Genomic DNA, 16388 nt, shown 5'->3' on the forward strand with positions numbered 1-16388 from the left:
TCATTGGAAAAGACCCTGAAGCTGGGAAAGACTGAGAACAAGAGAAGTGGGCAACACAGGATGAGAAGTAGGATGGCATCACAGACTCAAAGGACATGAGTCTGAGCAAACTCCAAGAGTTAATAAAGGACAGGGAAGCCTGGCAGGCTGTAGTCCACAGAGTCGCAGAATCAGACACAACTTATTGACTGACCAATAACAACAACAAATTACTTGAAAGTCAATGCTCTAAGACCTGTATTAATTCATTTAATGTACACCATATATCTATGGAAGAGTTACTCCTGCCATCCTCACTACAGAGAGAGTGACCTAAGCATCATTATTACACAGCTTTAAAGGGACAAAGCTGAGGGTTGGACCCCAGGCTACAATACCTCTGCTTTTAAACAGAACGTTGGATTGCCTTCTTAGGGGCTAAAGGAAGCAGAATCCTTTTGTTTTATCAGGTTAAAGGGTCTGATTTTTTGAAAGACAGCAAAAGGGAAGGTTAAGAATGGAAACCTATTATTATGACCAGATAGCTGAGTACCACATGAAAAGATGTCCAGCTAAAATTCTTTAGTGGTTTAACAACTGAACAGCAATAGCAATAACTAATGGGCTTTAAAAAAAATCAACTTTATTGAGAATTAATTTATATACCATTCACTTCATAAAGGGTGCAATTCAGTGGTTTTTATGATATCCACAGAATTGCGCAATGATCACCACAATCAATTTTAAAACATTTATTAAAAACCATTACAAGGTAGAGTGATATATATGTGAAAACCAAAGATCCAATCTCCATCATGCTTAGGTCATATAAAATTATGTAAATCAGCTTCTATAAGAAGGACAGTAACATCTTACAATTTACTTCATACTTTAAAGCATGTGTTTACATGTATGAGTTCATTCAGTTCAGTTCAGTTTAGTTGCTCATTCGTGTCCGACTCTTCTGTGACCCCATGAATCGCAGCACGCCAGGCCTCCCTGTCCATCACCAACTCCCGGAGTTCACCCAGACTCACGTCCATGGAGTCAGTGATGCCATCCAGCCATCTCATCCTCTGTTGTCCCTTTCTCCTCCTGCCCCCAATCCCTCCCAGCATCAGAGTCTTTTCCAATCAGTCAACTCTTCGCATGAGGTGTCCAAAGCACTGGAGTTTCAGCTTTAGCATCATTCCTTCCAAAGAAATCCCAGGGCTGATCTCCTTCAGAATGGACTGGTTGTATCTCCTTGCAGTCCAAGGAACTCTCAAGAGTCTTCTCCAACATTCCCAATATAACCGTATGTCATAATTAGAAGAAAACTGTATATATTTTATGAGGAAATTAAATGATGGCAGTAATTTGTTGCAGAGAGGAACCTAAAATTCAGGCCTCATGATTTTCAGTCCTATAAATCCTTTGCCATTTTTATCGTACAATGTTTTATCATTGATAGGTCAAAATATACCTACAATACAGTGACATCAAAACTCTCCCATAGCTCAAAAAGTAGTCAAAATTGCATATTTTTATCTGAATATCTACATTATTTCCTTTTGTACACCATTGCTAACTATTAAGATATCACAACACAAATGAAAAAAATTTTCAGCCCTTTTGTCAGTGATTCAGTTCCGTTCAGTTGCTCAGTCGTGTCCGACTCTTTGCGACCCCATAAATCACAGCACACCAGGCCTCCCTGTCCATCAACAACTCCTGGAGTTCACTCAAACTCATGTCCATCAGGTCGGTGATGCCATTCAGACATCTCATCCTCTGTCATCCCCTTCTCCTCCTGCCCACAATCCCTCCCAGCATCAGGGTCTTTTCCAATGAGTCAACTCTTCGCATCAGGTGGCCAAAGTATTGGAGTTTCAGCTTCAGTATCAGTCCTTCCAGTGAACACCCAGGACTGATCTCCTTTAGGATGGACTGGTTGGATCTCCTTGCAGTCCAAGGGACTCTCTAGAGTCTTCTCCAACACTACAGTTCAAAAGCATCAATTCTTTGGCATTCAGCTTTCTTCACAGTCCAACTCTCAGATCCATACATGACCACTGGAAAAACCATAGCCTTGACTAGATGGACCTTTGTTGGCAAAGTAATATCTCTGCTTTTCAATATGCTTTCCAGGTTGGTCATAACTTTCCTTCCAAGGAGTAAGCGTCTTTTCATTTCATGGCTGCAATCACCATCTGCAGTGATTTTGGAGCCCCCCAAAATAAAGTCTGACACTGTTTCCACTGTTTCCCCATCTATTTCCCATGAAGTGATGGGACCAGATGCCATGATCTTCGTTTTCTGAATGTTGAGCTTTAAGCCAACTTTTCCACTCTCCTCTTTCACTTTCATCAAGAGGCTCTTTTGTTCCTCTTCACTTTCTGCTATAAGGGTGGTGTCATCTACACATCTGAGATTATTGATATTTCACCTGGCAATCTTGATTCCAGCCTGTACTTCTTCCAGCCCAGCGCTTCTCATGATGTACTCTGCATATAAGTTAAATAAGCAGGGTGACAATATACAGCCTAGATGTACTCCTTTTCCTATTTGGAACCAGTCTGTTGTTCCATGTCCAGTTCTAACTGTTGCTTCCTGACCTGCATACAGGTTTCTCAAGAGGCAGGTCAGGTGTTCTGGTATTCCCATCTCTTTCAGAATTTTCCACAGTTTGTTGTGATCCACACAGTCAAAGGCTTTGGCATAGTCAATAAAGCAGAAACAGATGTTTTTCTGGAACTCTCTTGCTTTTTTCCATGATCCAGCAGATGTTGGCAGTTTGATCTCTGGTTCCTCTGCCTTTCCTAAAACCAGCTTGAACATCTGGAAGTTCATGGTTCACATATTGCTGAAGCCTGGCTTGGAGAATTTTGAGCATTACTTTACTAGCATGTGAGATGAGTGAAACTGTGCAGTAGTTTGAGCATTCTTTGGCATTACCTTTCTTTGGGATTGGAATGAAAACTGACATTTTCCAGTCCTGTGGCCACTGCGGAGTTTTCCAAATTTGCTGGCATATTGAGTGCAGCACTTTCACAGCGTCATCTTTCAGGATTTGAAATAGCTCAACTGGAATTCCATCACCTCCACTACTACTTTGTTCGTAGTGATGCTTTCTAAGGCCCACTTGACTTCACATTCCAGGATGTCTGGCTCTAGGTCAGTGATCACACCATCATGATTATCTGGGTCATGAAGCTCTTATACAGTTCTTCTGTGTATTCTTGCCACCTCTTCTTAATATCTTCTGCTTCTGTTAGGTCCATACCATTTCTGTTCTTTATTGAGCCCATCTTTGCATGAAATGTTCCCTTGGTATCTCTAATTTTCTTGAAGAGATCTCTAGTCTTTCCCATTCTGTTGTTTTCCTCTATTTCTTTGCATTGATCGCCAAGGAAGGCTTTCTTACCTCTCCTTGCTATTCTTTGGAACTCTGCATTCAGATGCTTATATCTTTCCTTTTCTCCTTTGCTTTTTACTTCTCTTCTTTTCAGTGATTAAGTGTCATTTAAAAAGCCTGGTGTTTGTGAGATTATGATTGTTACCATGGTAATGAACTGTAATGTCAACCTCTATTCAAAAATCATTCCTAAATAAAGAAACAAAGGAATGAGACTAAACATTGAGACTTTCTTTCATTTAAAGCAGAACACATATTTAATTAAGAAGAATACATTTTAAAAATTAAGTTCAACACTTACTGCATGTCTATTATATACCAAGCTTTGTGTCAGTATATAGTGATACAGAAACAAATGCTATCAGTTTAAAGCCATTGACACAATTACATTTTTAGCAATTTATCCTTTCAACTCAGATTGTGATTTGGTTTGCTACTATCTTGTTGAGACATTTAACTAAAAATACAGGATATATATGGAATATACAAGATATAAACAGTCCTTCATCTAAAAGGAAGCCAAGAAAGAAAGGGCTCTTGCTTTAATTAAGAAAGAAATAGAAAAATAATTTTAAGTGATACTAACCAATGATAAGAATGTAGAAAAAACCTAGCTCTTCTAGAGAGAAACTGGCAATTAATAATTTCCCATCTATTAATAATTTGCAAGAGAGTTCCAGAAAAACATCTACTTTTTCTTTATTGATTACACCAAAGCCTTTGATTGTGTGGATCACAATGAACTGTGTAAAATTCTTAAAGAGATGGGAATACCAGACTACCTGACCTACCTCTTGAGAAATCTGTATGTAGATCAAGAAACAAAAGTTAGAACTGGATGTGAAACAACAGACTGGTTCCAAATTGGGAAAGGAATATGTCAAGGCTGTATATTGTCACCCTGCTTATTTAACTTCTATGCAGAGTACATCATGCAAGATGCCAGGCTGGATGAAGCACAAGCTGGAATCAAGATTGTCTGGAGAAATATCAATAACCTCAGGTACACAGATGACACCACCCTTATGGCAGAAAGTGAAGAAGAATTAAAAAGCCTCTTGATAAAAGTGAAATAGGACAGTGAAAAAGTTGGCTTAAAACTCAACATTCAGAAAACTAAGATCATAGCATTTGGTCCCATCACTTCATGGCAAATAGATGGGGAAACAATGGAAACAGTGACAGGCTTTATTTTGGGGGGCTCCAAAATTACTGCAGATGGTGATTGCAGCCATGAAATTAAAAGATGCTTGCTCCTTGGAAGAAAAGCTATGACAAACCAAGACAGCATATTAAAAAGCAGAAACATTACTTTGCCAATGAAGGTCCGCCTAGTCCAATCTATCGTTTTTCCAGTAGTCACGTATGGATGTGAGAGTTGGGCTATAAAGAAAGCTGAGCGCCAAAAATTTATGTTTTTTGAATTGTGGTGTTGGAGAAGACTCTAGAGAGTCCCTTGGACTGCAAGGAGATCCAAACAGTCCATCCTAAAGGAAATCAGTCCTGAGTATTCATTGGAAAGACTGATGCTGAAGCTCCAATATTGAAACTCCAATACTTTGGCCATCTGATGTGAAGAATCGACTCATTGGAAAAGACCCTGATGCTGGGAAAGATGGAAGGTGGGAGGGGAAGTGGATGACAGAGAATGAGATGGTTGGGTGGCAACACTGATGCGATGGACACGAGTTTGAGTAGGCTCCGGGAGTTGGTGATGGACAGGGAAGCCTGGCTCTGCAGTCCATGGGGTTGCAAAAAGTTGGTGATGGACAGGGAAGCCTGGCTCTGCAGTCCATGGGGTTGCAAAGAGACACAACTGAGCAACTGAATTGAACTGAATAATTTCATTTCTAGAACTTTGCTTCATGATACAATAATAACATGCACAAACCTATAATAAAAGGATTTTCAACTATACATGATTTATAATTTGTAATAACAAAAAAAGAATCTAATAGACCAAAAAAGAGATGATTGATTAAGACAGTTCTAATACATGTGCATAAAGAAATAACATGTAAGCTTCAGAATGAGAAGTTTTATCTATTTTGTTTACTACCTTACCCTCATCACCTGATACACCATGGATGTTCAAAAATATTTTTGAATAAATTAATGAAGAAGGGAAAATGTTAATGTGGCCATTAAAATAATGCTATTAATACTAAATATTTAAATCCATGAAAAAATTTTCACAATGTGTTTTTACATTTAAAAAAGTGAGCTACAAAGTAATGATTATAGTATGATCCAATTTTCTCCTCTCAATTTTCTTATGTTCTTCACTTAAAAGGAAACAATTCATAATTGAAGAATGCGCTTGTTTTTTAAAAAAAACAGTAAAAATTAGTGGCTGGTAGAATTATATAACTGGAAGTCTTCAAATGTGGCAGTAGAAAGAGTGGGGCATGCTACTTGTTGAAAAGATTTCACCTTGAGCAGTTTTCCATTCTAGAAATCACTTATTTTAGGAAGTCTCTTCAAAAGTCCCAGTTAATTAAAAACAAATACGAAGAAAAAACTCCCAAACACTTTCAGTTCAAATCTGAAAACATTCCCCCAAAGAATCAACCTGCCATTGTAAAGGCAAGGCTGGCTCCAAACAGCTCCCTGGGTGCCTCCCATTCATAATAACAGAGCTGAGAAATGTTTCCTCCAGGATCACAGTACTGAGTAGAAGATCCCACTCTGCCTCTTCTGCTCTCCTCAAGTTTCTTTTCCAATGGTTGAAGATAAGCAGAAAAAATATGGATTCATTAAGAGTCCAAAAGAGCCATGGCAGAAATTTGACTTCATCTTCTAAGTTCTCAGATCCTCTAAAAGACTGTAAAACATCATTACTCATGTGCCCCAAATAAACAAAGACTATATACTTTCATTTCACAGGTAGGTATTGAACTGACTGCTGAACCTAATATTAGTTCAAATAAAACAACTATGCACTAAGTTTCAACAACACATAAAGAGTTAGAGAAAAATCTAAATAGAACAATGTACGTATCTATTATATAAGAGGAGGGATATTTCTTTTTAAAAGGAAATGGAAATTGAAGGTATGTAGAATATTTTTTAATTGAGAAAGACAAAACAATGTATGTTGTTAAATACTCTATGAATTAGGAGATAATTATCTGCTAAGAGTGAGAAGGCAGGGCTGAAATTGAGGTTAAGGATTTTAGGAGAGAGCAAAAAGTTTAGAATAACAAGAAATATACCAGAATCCAAAGGGAATTAATACAGGAATTGTCAAGTAGCAAAGATCCATTTGAGATTGAATAGGAGAAATCTAAAGAGCCCAATCAGCATGGTTTACTTCTATCTCAACCAATGTTCAGGAGCCCAGAAGAGCAAACAAAGACTATATTTTGGGCAAGTTAATAAGTTCTAAGCTTTTGCAAGTAGCTCTTGGAAGACTATCAAGCAGGGAAAAGACTAGGAATTTCTAGGGGGATAGCATCAACCTTATACTATACTAAAAGCCCACTGAAGTTTTAACAAAATGGGTAATTAGGAGACCATCCCTGGTAGTTCAGATGGAAAAGAATCTTCGTGCAATGTGGGAGACCTGGGTTCGATCCCTGGTTTGGAAAGATCCCCTAGAGAAAGGAATGGCAATCCACTCCAGTATTCTTGCCTGGAGAATCCCATAGACAGAGGAACCTGGTGGGCTATAGTCCATAGGGTCACAAAGAGTCAGACATGACTGAAGCGACTTAGCACACATGCACACACTATAAACCTAGTAGGTCCCTCTGGAGTCAGAGTGTACCCCGCAGGCAAATATATTCTTCCCCTGCCATATCTCCTCTCCCCTAGTCTTAAAGAAACTGATGCTAAAGCCTAGACTGTGAAGACTGGTGAGTCACATAGCTAATAAAAAAGCTTACTGGGTGATGTTTAAGCTAGGATGAATGAAAAGTAGGTGCTGAAAAGGAGGTAACGGAAATATTTTGTAGAGACACTTCTTGAATTAGTAAATCATCACTAAGTAGATAGTTCTGACTTGAGCAATTCAACAAATTGAGCGATTCAAAATTCAAAAATTCAGGACACACAAAGCATCTGACTCCTGCTATTGTTTTAACTGGTTGTGATCTTCAAATTATTTAATTGGGTCAGGTTGCCATAAGCCCAAAGGTAAATACATTTTTATGTATGCAAAGGGAGGTTTAAAGAAAATTATCTAAATTACACTAGTCACTTAGCAATCTAATGTCTTCCCATTTGTCTCTATAGCAGTTTACTAAATAAGGTCTTATGGGAATTTAGAATGCTAAGTTCTGAGTTAAATTTTGAATTAATACTTTGTTTGGCTTTAAAATACCACTCCAAATTTAACTAAGTTAATTACATCTGTTTATTTAGTTAGAAGTTAATCAGACTATTAAACTATTTCTCCACTGCTGACATTTGAATCTACTTTTTCATAAGCACTTTGATTAAGAATAGCCAGTGATAATATTTAATTAAGTTACAAGCCTTGATAATATGAACTGAAAATTCTTTAGCCCAAATGAGATTCATCAGGCTCACTAGTATTGTGCTCAATGTTGGCATTATAGTGGCTTCATTATTTTTTTTTAATCATTTAACTTAATTTCATGGTGGTCAGGGAATACAATAAAAGATTTCAATGCTTTGAAATTTGTTCAACTTATGACACATCATATGGTCTATTTTGCTAAACATTCATGGGCTTTAGAAGGAATATAAATCCTGTCATTGGTGGTTTAGTGTTCCACATAGCTCTGTTAAGTCAAATAGTTAATTTTGTTATTCATATCTTCTATATCTATTTTTTTTTTGTCTGCTGGATAAATATGTTTTAAAACTAGAACCAATTTCTAAGAAATCAGTGCCGTGCATGCTAAGTCACTTCAGTCATGTCTGACTCTTTGCAACCCCATGGACTGTAGCCTGTCAGGCTCCTCTGTCCATGGGATTTTCCAGGAAAGAATACTGGAGTGGGTTTCCATGCCCTCCTCCAGGGGATCTTCTCGACCCATGGACTGAACCCACATCTCTTATGTCTCCCACATTGGCAGACAGGTTCTTTACCACTAGTGCCACCTGGGAAGTGTGTATTCGAGGTTTTTTCTAAGATTTTTGGCCTGAGCAGTAGGGGAAGTGGTAATTAAATGAGGAGGAAAAAGAAAGGAGAAAGAGTATTTGCACATGACTTACATGCTCCTGCACATCAGTCATCACTGTCTCTTCCTCAATCCCCACCTCTCCTCCCCACATCCTCAAGGATTTGAGGATGCCTCCTTGAGGATCATCTCTGCCAGATGAACATGCAGAGACAGTATTTAGGTATGTTACATGATAAGCTAATACACAAGAAGATCCCCAATTTCCCTTTTGCCCTTCTCAGTGTTTTCCCATGTTGTGTCCCATCAAAGAAGCTCGTCTTTTATCAGGTGCCGGAGAAGAAAGAGAATGTTGTACGATGGTGAATCATGATCTTCTGACAGAAACATAATTCATTTTTATATGAAGATTATAAAATTGCACATAAGCAAATATTTCATTAGTTTATCTGAATGCTCAATCCTAAAGGAAATCAGTCCTGAATATTCATTGGAAGGACTGATGCTGAAGCTGAAGCTCCAATACTTTGGCCACCTGATGCAAAGAACTGACATTGGAAAAGACCTTGATGCTGGAAAAGATTGAAGGCAGGAGGAGAAGGGGACGACAGAGAATGAGATGGTTGGATGGCATCACCGACTCAATGGACATGAGTTTGAGCAAACTCCGGGAGTTGGTGATGGACAGGGAAGCCTGGCATGCTGCAGTCCATGAGGTCGCAAAGAGTTGGACATGACTGAACAACTGAATTGAACTATCTGAATGCTATGTATACCATACATTTCAATCCACAGATGCTACAAAAGACATTACAATAAGATGTCACTCAGGCTTGTATAAATGTCAAAAAAGTTCAAGGTCATTCCTTTACAACAATAGCACTCACAAGGAGCTTATTCACACATATGTATAGTTTTTTTTTTCCATTTCTATAGTATTTCAGTGCTTAAACTGGACTCAGAAATGGGAAGACCCTCAACTATATATATATATATATATATATATATATATATATAATATATGCATAGAGACAGATATTTGATAAAGTCCTTTGAAAAAAGTAGTTTGACTCCCCAGGTCAGGAAAGGCCAGGATATTACTGGTAATTTAAAGAATTTGTGATGTGCTGCAAACAAACTGAGGTTGGGAGAAATAATGGTTGCTTTGTTTTGAGATAGAGCTGATATTTATGATTTCCATTCTATTAAAAAAAAGAAAAAACCTTTCTAAACTACCATAGCTACTAATCTCAAATAACAACCAGCCTAATTGCTTCCATTAAGGTTAAAATCATAGAGGTCTGGTTTTTCTATGAAAAACTCCTCATTCTTAGATTACAGCACATTCATAAACAAACTCCTGTGTGCTATGTTTCATTTATTTTTAGTTAGAGAGAATATAGCTTTTACTTGTATGAAACTGAAATCAGGCATTAAAGCTAAATGGATTTAAACTGGGAGAGTTTTTTTCTATAAAAGAGCAGGAAGACTTTAACATCTCCATATTAAGGCAAAGAGAAATGAAAATAAAAAATAAATCACAACAATTTACATAAATACTAGAATTTTATTATTTTGCCCACCCAAAAGCTATCTGTGGCGGATTCATTTTGATATATGGCAAAACCAATACAATATTGTAAAGTTAAAAAAAAAAAAAGTTATATTATTTACTTGCTTGAGAAAATCAATAACAGAAGGATTTAAGGACTCAAAACCCTCCACCTTATGTTCAGAACAAATGCATTTTTGCAGTATTAGGCCTTCTGAGAGCTTATAATAACATCACAATTTGGGATCTGTGGACTATCTTGCCCAGGGTTAATACTTGAGTGAAAGAGTAAAGTTCAAAAAGTTCACACAAATATCCCAAACAAACCAGTTCTGAGAAACGGATCATTCCACTGTAGCACCCAATGAATTTAATACATGAATATAAGTGGTAGCATCACATTTTGTTCCCTGGACCTAAGCCATCAAAGTTCAATTTTATTACAGAATGAAAGAAAATAATTAGTAGGCTACATTTGTCCGTAACTCAAGAAAACTCCCTGAAAATGACTGTCTTTCCTTGTTTTTATATCTTCCTTTTTCTCTCTCCCAACTCCACATACACATCCCCCTAAATGAAAGTAATCTTAGAGCCAATAGATTTTTTTATGCTTTTACTCAAAAATAGTAAAATTTGTTCTTGAGTGGTTATGCCCAAAACGGAGCCAAGTGATAAAAGAAATTGACAGGAGGACAAGAAAATCATTTCAAACTAAATGAGGGCTTTTATATCACAATTTAACCTGAACATACTCTAAAATTGTCTCAAGGATTGTTCTCACCCAACCTCATTCAATGCTTTCTAAATTTACCCAAAAAAGTTATAATTTCAAGGATTATTACAACCATAACTGAATGCTGAGTTTGAAATACATGTATGAATCAAATGTGTAACCTTTTATTCTCAAAGAAAAAAAGAAGAATCATAAATTTTAAATAGAATATTTGAAATAATTGAGTAGCAGAAGGAGGAAACAATGTGTTCTACCTTTTAAATTAAGAACCAGGTGGTAACATATTTATTTTCCTTATTTACATTTTAATAATTGGAGTTTTCCTGTAGTCCAGGAAGTAGTTGATGGCTTCTGTCATCTAACTCTCTATATCTAGTTAACAAAAGTCTCTATTTTCTCTTTTTAGGTAAATATGGTAAATACAATAATATAAACAATGATAGCTAAGTTTCCTTAAAAGTTTACTTTGTCAAGCTCTTTACGTGAATCAACTAGGTTCTCTCAATGAGCTTAAAAGAAATACACTAGTATTATCCATTTGGCCAAAGAAACCAAATTACAAAGAAGTCAGGTAGTTATCCCAAGTTAGTAAACAGAAGAACTAGAATTATAATCCAGCCTGACTTTCTGAAGAGCACTCTTAACCTCCCTTCTGCATAGCTCATAACATTAAGCCTATTTTCTTCTTTTTCAGTACCTATCAAGCCTAGAGTTTTTCTCCTGCCATTCTTTAAACTTCATTTTAAATATGTATCGTCCCTTAGTAATTGTAGAAAATCCAATAAATAAATTGAAGGATAGATTTTGACTTTGCTGCTTTTTTATTACTGACTTTGCTTGCCTTTGCCTCCCAGAACTATTTCTTTCAATGCTACACCCACCGTCATCATTGGCAACATCCATAAAGATTTATTCCTACTATCTGAAAACTTTTATGTATCAAATATAAAGTTATAGGCTCTATTAAATAAATAAATAAATAAATATAGAGGTGTCTCAGTACTAGATTGTAAAGGAAATTACATGTCTTGCCAAACTCTTTTTGAAGGCAATGAGAGGCATTTGGATTATTTAGAACAGTAATGACATACTCTGATTTGATGATTTAAAAAAATCTCAAAAAAAAAAATCTCAAAGATGGAAGTTTGGGAAAGAGTTTAGGAAAGAATGAGACTGGATGCATGGAAATCAGTTAAGAGAATTTTGCTGTTCAATCTAGGCAGGAAATAATGAAGACTGGTCTAAATCATAGTAAGAGGAATTGAGAAGGGTAGACAGAAAATCTATTGAAGAGAACAAAACTTGGAGAAAATTAGATTGGTGTCACACATTGATAATGTAGAGGAAAGATACAAAACACATCATTAGAACAGAAGTCTTTCCATACAACTTAGGAATGTTTCCCATTTGGGGTTTTCATGCATGGAAGAAAGCTGAACAAGAAAGATGAAGTGAATGCAATCACTCAGAGCTGTTTTCCTACATGAACTAAAATTTAGCAGATTATAACATAAAAGTAAAAATAATAGCCATTTGTCATCCTCTTACCTGAATTTCAACCTAGCAACACGGGTTTCGTTTATCTTTATACTCCCCTAGCCAAAACAGAAATGAAAACCTCTGCTTTATAGTGGAGGAAAACAGGAGAAGAAAAACATGGGGCTAACTGTGTCTGCCCTTAAGGAAGTTTCCATCTTAGAAAAGATGATCCAAAGCCAAGAATAAGGATAATGAACCTTAATGTCCTTGTAATACAAGATCAGACACCTGTCCAACTACTACAAATAACCAGAAACCTAACTGAGCTATTCCTCAAATTCTTGTCACATTTAACATTATTCTTTGAGCTCTAATGAGTTAATTTAAAGTAGCTGTGATGATTTATTTAGTCTGAATAAAAGGTAAATTAAAATGTTTCACTTTTTGTCTGGATAACATTATCAGTTCAGTTCAGTTCAGTTGAGTCGCTCAGTCGTATCCGACTCTTTGTGACGCCATGAACTGCAGCACACCAGGCCTCCCTGTCCATCACTAACTCCCGGAGTTCACTCAAACTCATGTCCATCGAGTCGGTGATGCCATCCAGCCATCTCATCCACTGTCGCCCCCTTCTCCTCCTGCCCTCAATCCCTCCCAGCATTAGGGTCTTTTCCAATGAGTCACCTCTTCGCATCAGGTGGCCAACGTACTGGAGTTTCAGCTTTAGCGTCAGTGCTTCCAATGACCACCCAGGACTGATCTCCTTTAGGATGGACTGGTTGGATCTCCTTGCAGTCCAAGGGACTCTCAAGAGTCTTCTCCAATACCACAGTTCAAAAGCATCAATTCTTTGGCACTCAGCTTTCTTCACAGTCCAACTCTCACATCCATACATGACCACTGGAAAAGCCATAGCCTTGACTACACAGACCTTTGTTGGCAAAGTAATATCTCTGCTTTTGAATATGCTATCTAGGTTGGTCATAACTTTCCTTCCAAGGAGTAAGCATCTTTTAATTTCATGGCTGCAGTCACCATCTAGAGTGATTTTGGAGCCCCCAAAAATAAAGTCTGACACTGTTTCCACTGTTTCCCCATCTATTTCCCATGAAGTGATGGGACCAGATGCCATGATCTTAGTTTTCTGAATGTTGAGCTTTAAGTCAACTTTCCCAGTCTCCTCTTTCACTTTCATCAAGAGGCTTTTTAGTTCCTCTTCACTTTCTGCCATAAGGGTGGTGTCATCTGCATATCTGAGGTTATTGATATTTCTCCTGGTAATCTTGATTCCAGCTTGTGCTTCTTCAAGCCCAGCGTTTCTCATGATGTCCTCTGCATGTAAGTTAAATAAGCAGGGTGACAATATACAGCCTAGATGTACTCCTTTTCCTATCTGGAACCAGTCTGTTGTTCCATATCTAGTTCTAACTGTTGCTTCCCAACCTGCATATAGGTTTCTCAAGAGGCAGGTCAGGTGGTCTTGTATTCCCATCTCTTTCAGAATTTTCCACAGTTTATTGTGATCCACACAGTCAAAGGCTTTGGCATAGTCATAAAATTGACTAAATCAGTTTTAAATTCTTACATTTTCCAAAATAAATACTTTTATAAACACAAAATATAAAATTATAACAACATTAAAAACTAAAATTGATGGACAGCTCATTGTTAGAATCTATTACACATCCCATGAATAAGATTTGAGACCCACAAATAGGTGGCAATTCCATATCATCTATTTTATTGTGGCTGTTTGCTAGCTCTCACCTGCTAGACTAGATTATCAGAATAATAAATTATATTAACAATTATAGAGGCATGATAGAGAGAAGGAAAAGAAAGTAAGTGGATTTAAATCCTGGGGACTAAAATGATAATGTTTAATTATCTGACAATTTGATACAGACTAAAGAAGTTTAATTTAAGTGTAATATATATACTGATGAAATTTTCAAATAGGGCATTTATCATTGCAAATATTGGAGAAATATATATCTAAAAAGACATAGAAAAGAAGTTATCCAAAAATTAACAAATGAAATCAGAGAAATACAATAGAACAAATATACAGATTGCAGCAGTAAATTTAAATGGCTTAAATTCTCCAGCATAAAATGAGTTTAGACAGAGTACATCATGAGAAATGCTGGGCTGGAAGAAGCACAAACTGGAATCAAGACTGCTGGGAGAAATATCAATAACCTCAGATATGCAGATGACACCACCCTTATGGCAGAAAGTGAAGAGGAACTAAAAAGCCTCTTGATGAAAGTGAAAGAGGAGAGTGGAAAAGTTGGCTTAAAGCTCAGCATTCCGAAATCTAAGATCACGGCATCTGGTCCCATCACTTCATGGGAAATAGATGGGGAAACAGTGGAAACAGTGGCAGACTTTATTTTGGGGGGCTCCAAAATCACTCTAGATGGTGATTGCAGCCATGACATTAAAAGATGCTTACTCCTTGGAAGGAAAGTTATGACCAACCTAGATAGCATATTCAAAAGCAGAGATACTACTTTGCCAACAAAGGTCCATCTAGTCAAGGCTATGGTTTTTCCAGTGGTCACGTATGGATGTGAAAGTTGTCGGACTGTGAAGAATGCTGAGCACCGAAGAATTGATGCTTTTGAACTGTGGTATTGGAGAAGACTCTTGAGAGTCCCTTGGACTGCAAGGAGATCCAACCAGTCCATCCTAAAGGAGATCAGTCCTGGGTGGTCATTGGAAGCACTGACGCTAAAGCTGAAACTCCAATACATTGGCCACTTGATGTGAAGAGTTGACTCATTGGAAAAGACCCTGATGCTGGGAGGGATTGGGGGCAGGAGGAGAAGGGGACGACAGAGGATGAGATGGCTGGATGGCATCACTGACTCGATGGACGTGAGTTTGAGTGAACTCCGGGAGTTAGTGATGGACAGGGAGGCCTGGCGTGCTGCGATTCATGGTTTCGCAAAGAGTAGTTCACGACTGAGTGACTGAACTGAACTGAAAGAAATTAAACAAAATGGTACAAATATGTAAAAAAAAAAATTATGGGCCAAGATATGTAGAAAAAGGCAAATTTAAAAAATGAAAAAGAGGTAATAATAAAACTGGACAAAGAAAAATCATGATACATAAATTATATTAGAGGATTAAATTATAATGATAAGCATTTCAATTCATAAGACGATGGCTATCATTAAGAGACTTTCAGTACTAGATGTGTGTATATGCTCAGTTGCCCAGTCATATTCAACTCTTCGCGACCGCATGGACTTTAGCCTGCCAGGCTCATCTGTCCGTGGAAATTTCTAGGCAAGAATACTGGACTGGATTGCCTTTTCCTTCTCAAGGGGATAGTCCCAACCCAGGGAACGAACTTGTGTCTCTTGCATCTCTGTTTGCTTTCTTGCAATCTTTCTTTTGTCTCTCAGTTGTGTCTGACTCTTTGTGACTCCCATGAACTGTAGCCCGCTAGGCTCCTCCATCTATGGGATTTTCCAGGCAAGAATACTGGAGTGGCTTGCCATTCCCTGCTCCAGGAGATCTTCCCAAACCAGAGATCGAACCCAATCTCCCGCATTGCAGGCAGACTCTTTACCATCCTCCTGCATTGGCAGGTGGATTCTTTACCACTGCACCACCTGGGCAGCCCTTCAGTACTAGATAGTTTTAATATCAAATATGAAAATTATAATACATTGAAGAAATTCACTGAAATGGTAGCATTAGAGTCTATACCATCTCCATTTTTGGATTTTGGCAAATTTAGTAGACAAAATCAAGCATTAGAAAATATTAATTACATATTTACTTAAGTTAATTCATGTTCTATGGAAAATACACAATATGCTCTATACTGTGAGAATCAGAATGGATATATGTATCTGAGTCCCTTTATTGTTCACCTGAAACTATCACAACATTGTTAATCAGCCATGAATTGAAAGTGAAAGTCACTCAGTTGTGTCTGACTCTTTATGATCCCATGGACTATACAGTCCATGGAATTCTCCAGGCCAGAATACTGGAGTGGGTAGCCTTTCCCTTTGCCAGGGCATCTTCCCAACCCAGGGATCTAACTCAGGTCTCTCACATTGCAGGCAGATTCTTTACCTGCTGAGCCACAAGGGAAACCCAAGACTGGAGTGGGTAGCCAATCTGTTTTCCAGC

Source organism: Bos mutus, chromosome 20, assembly GCF_027580195.1.
Source record: "Bos mutus isolate GX-2022 chromosome 20, NWIPB_WYAK_1.1, whole genome shotgun sequence".
NCBI lineage: Eukaryota > Metazoa > Chordata > Mammalia > Artiodactyla > Bovidae > Bos > Bos mutus.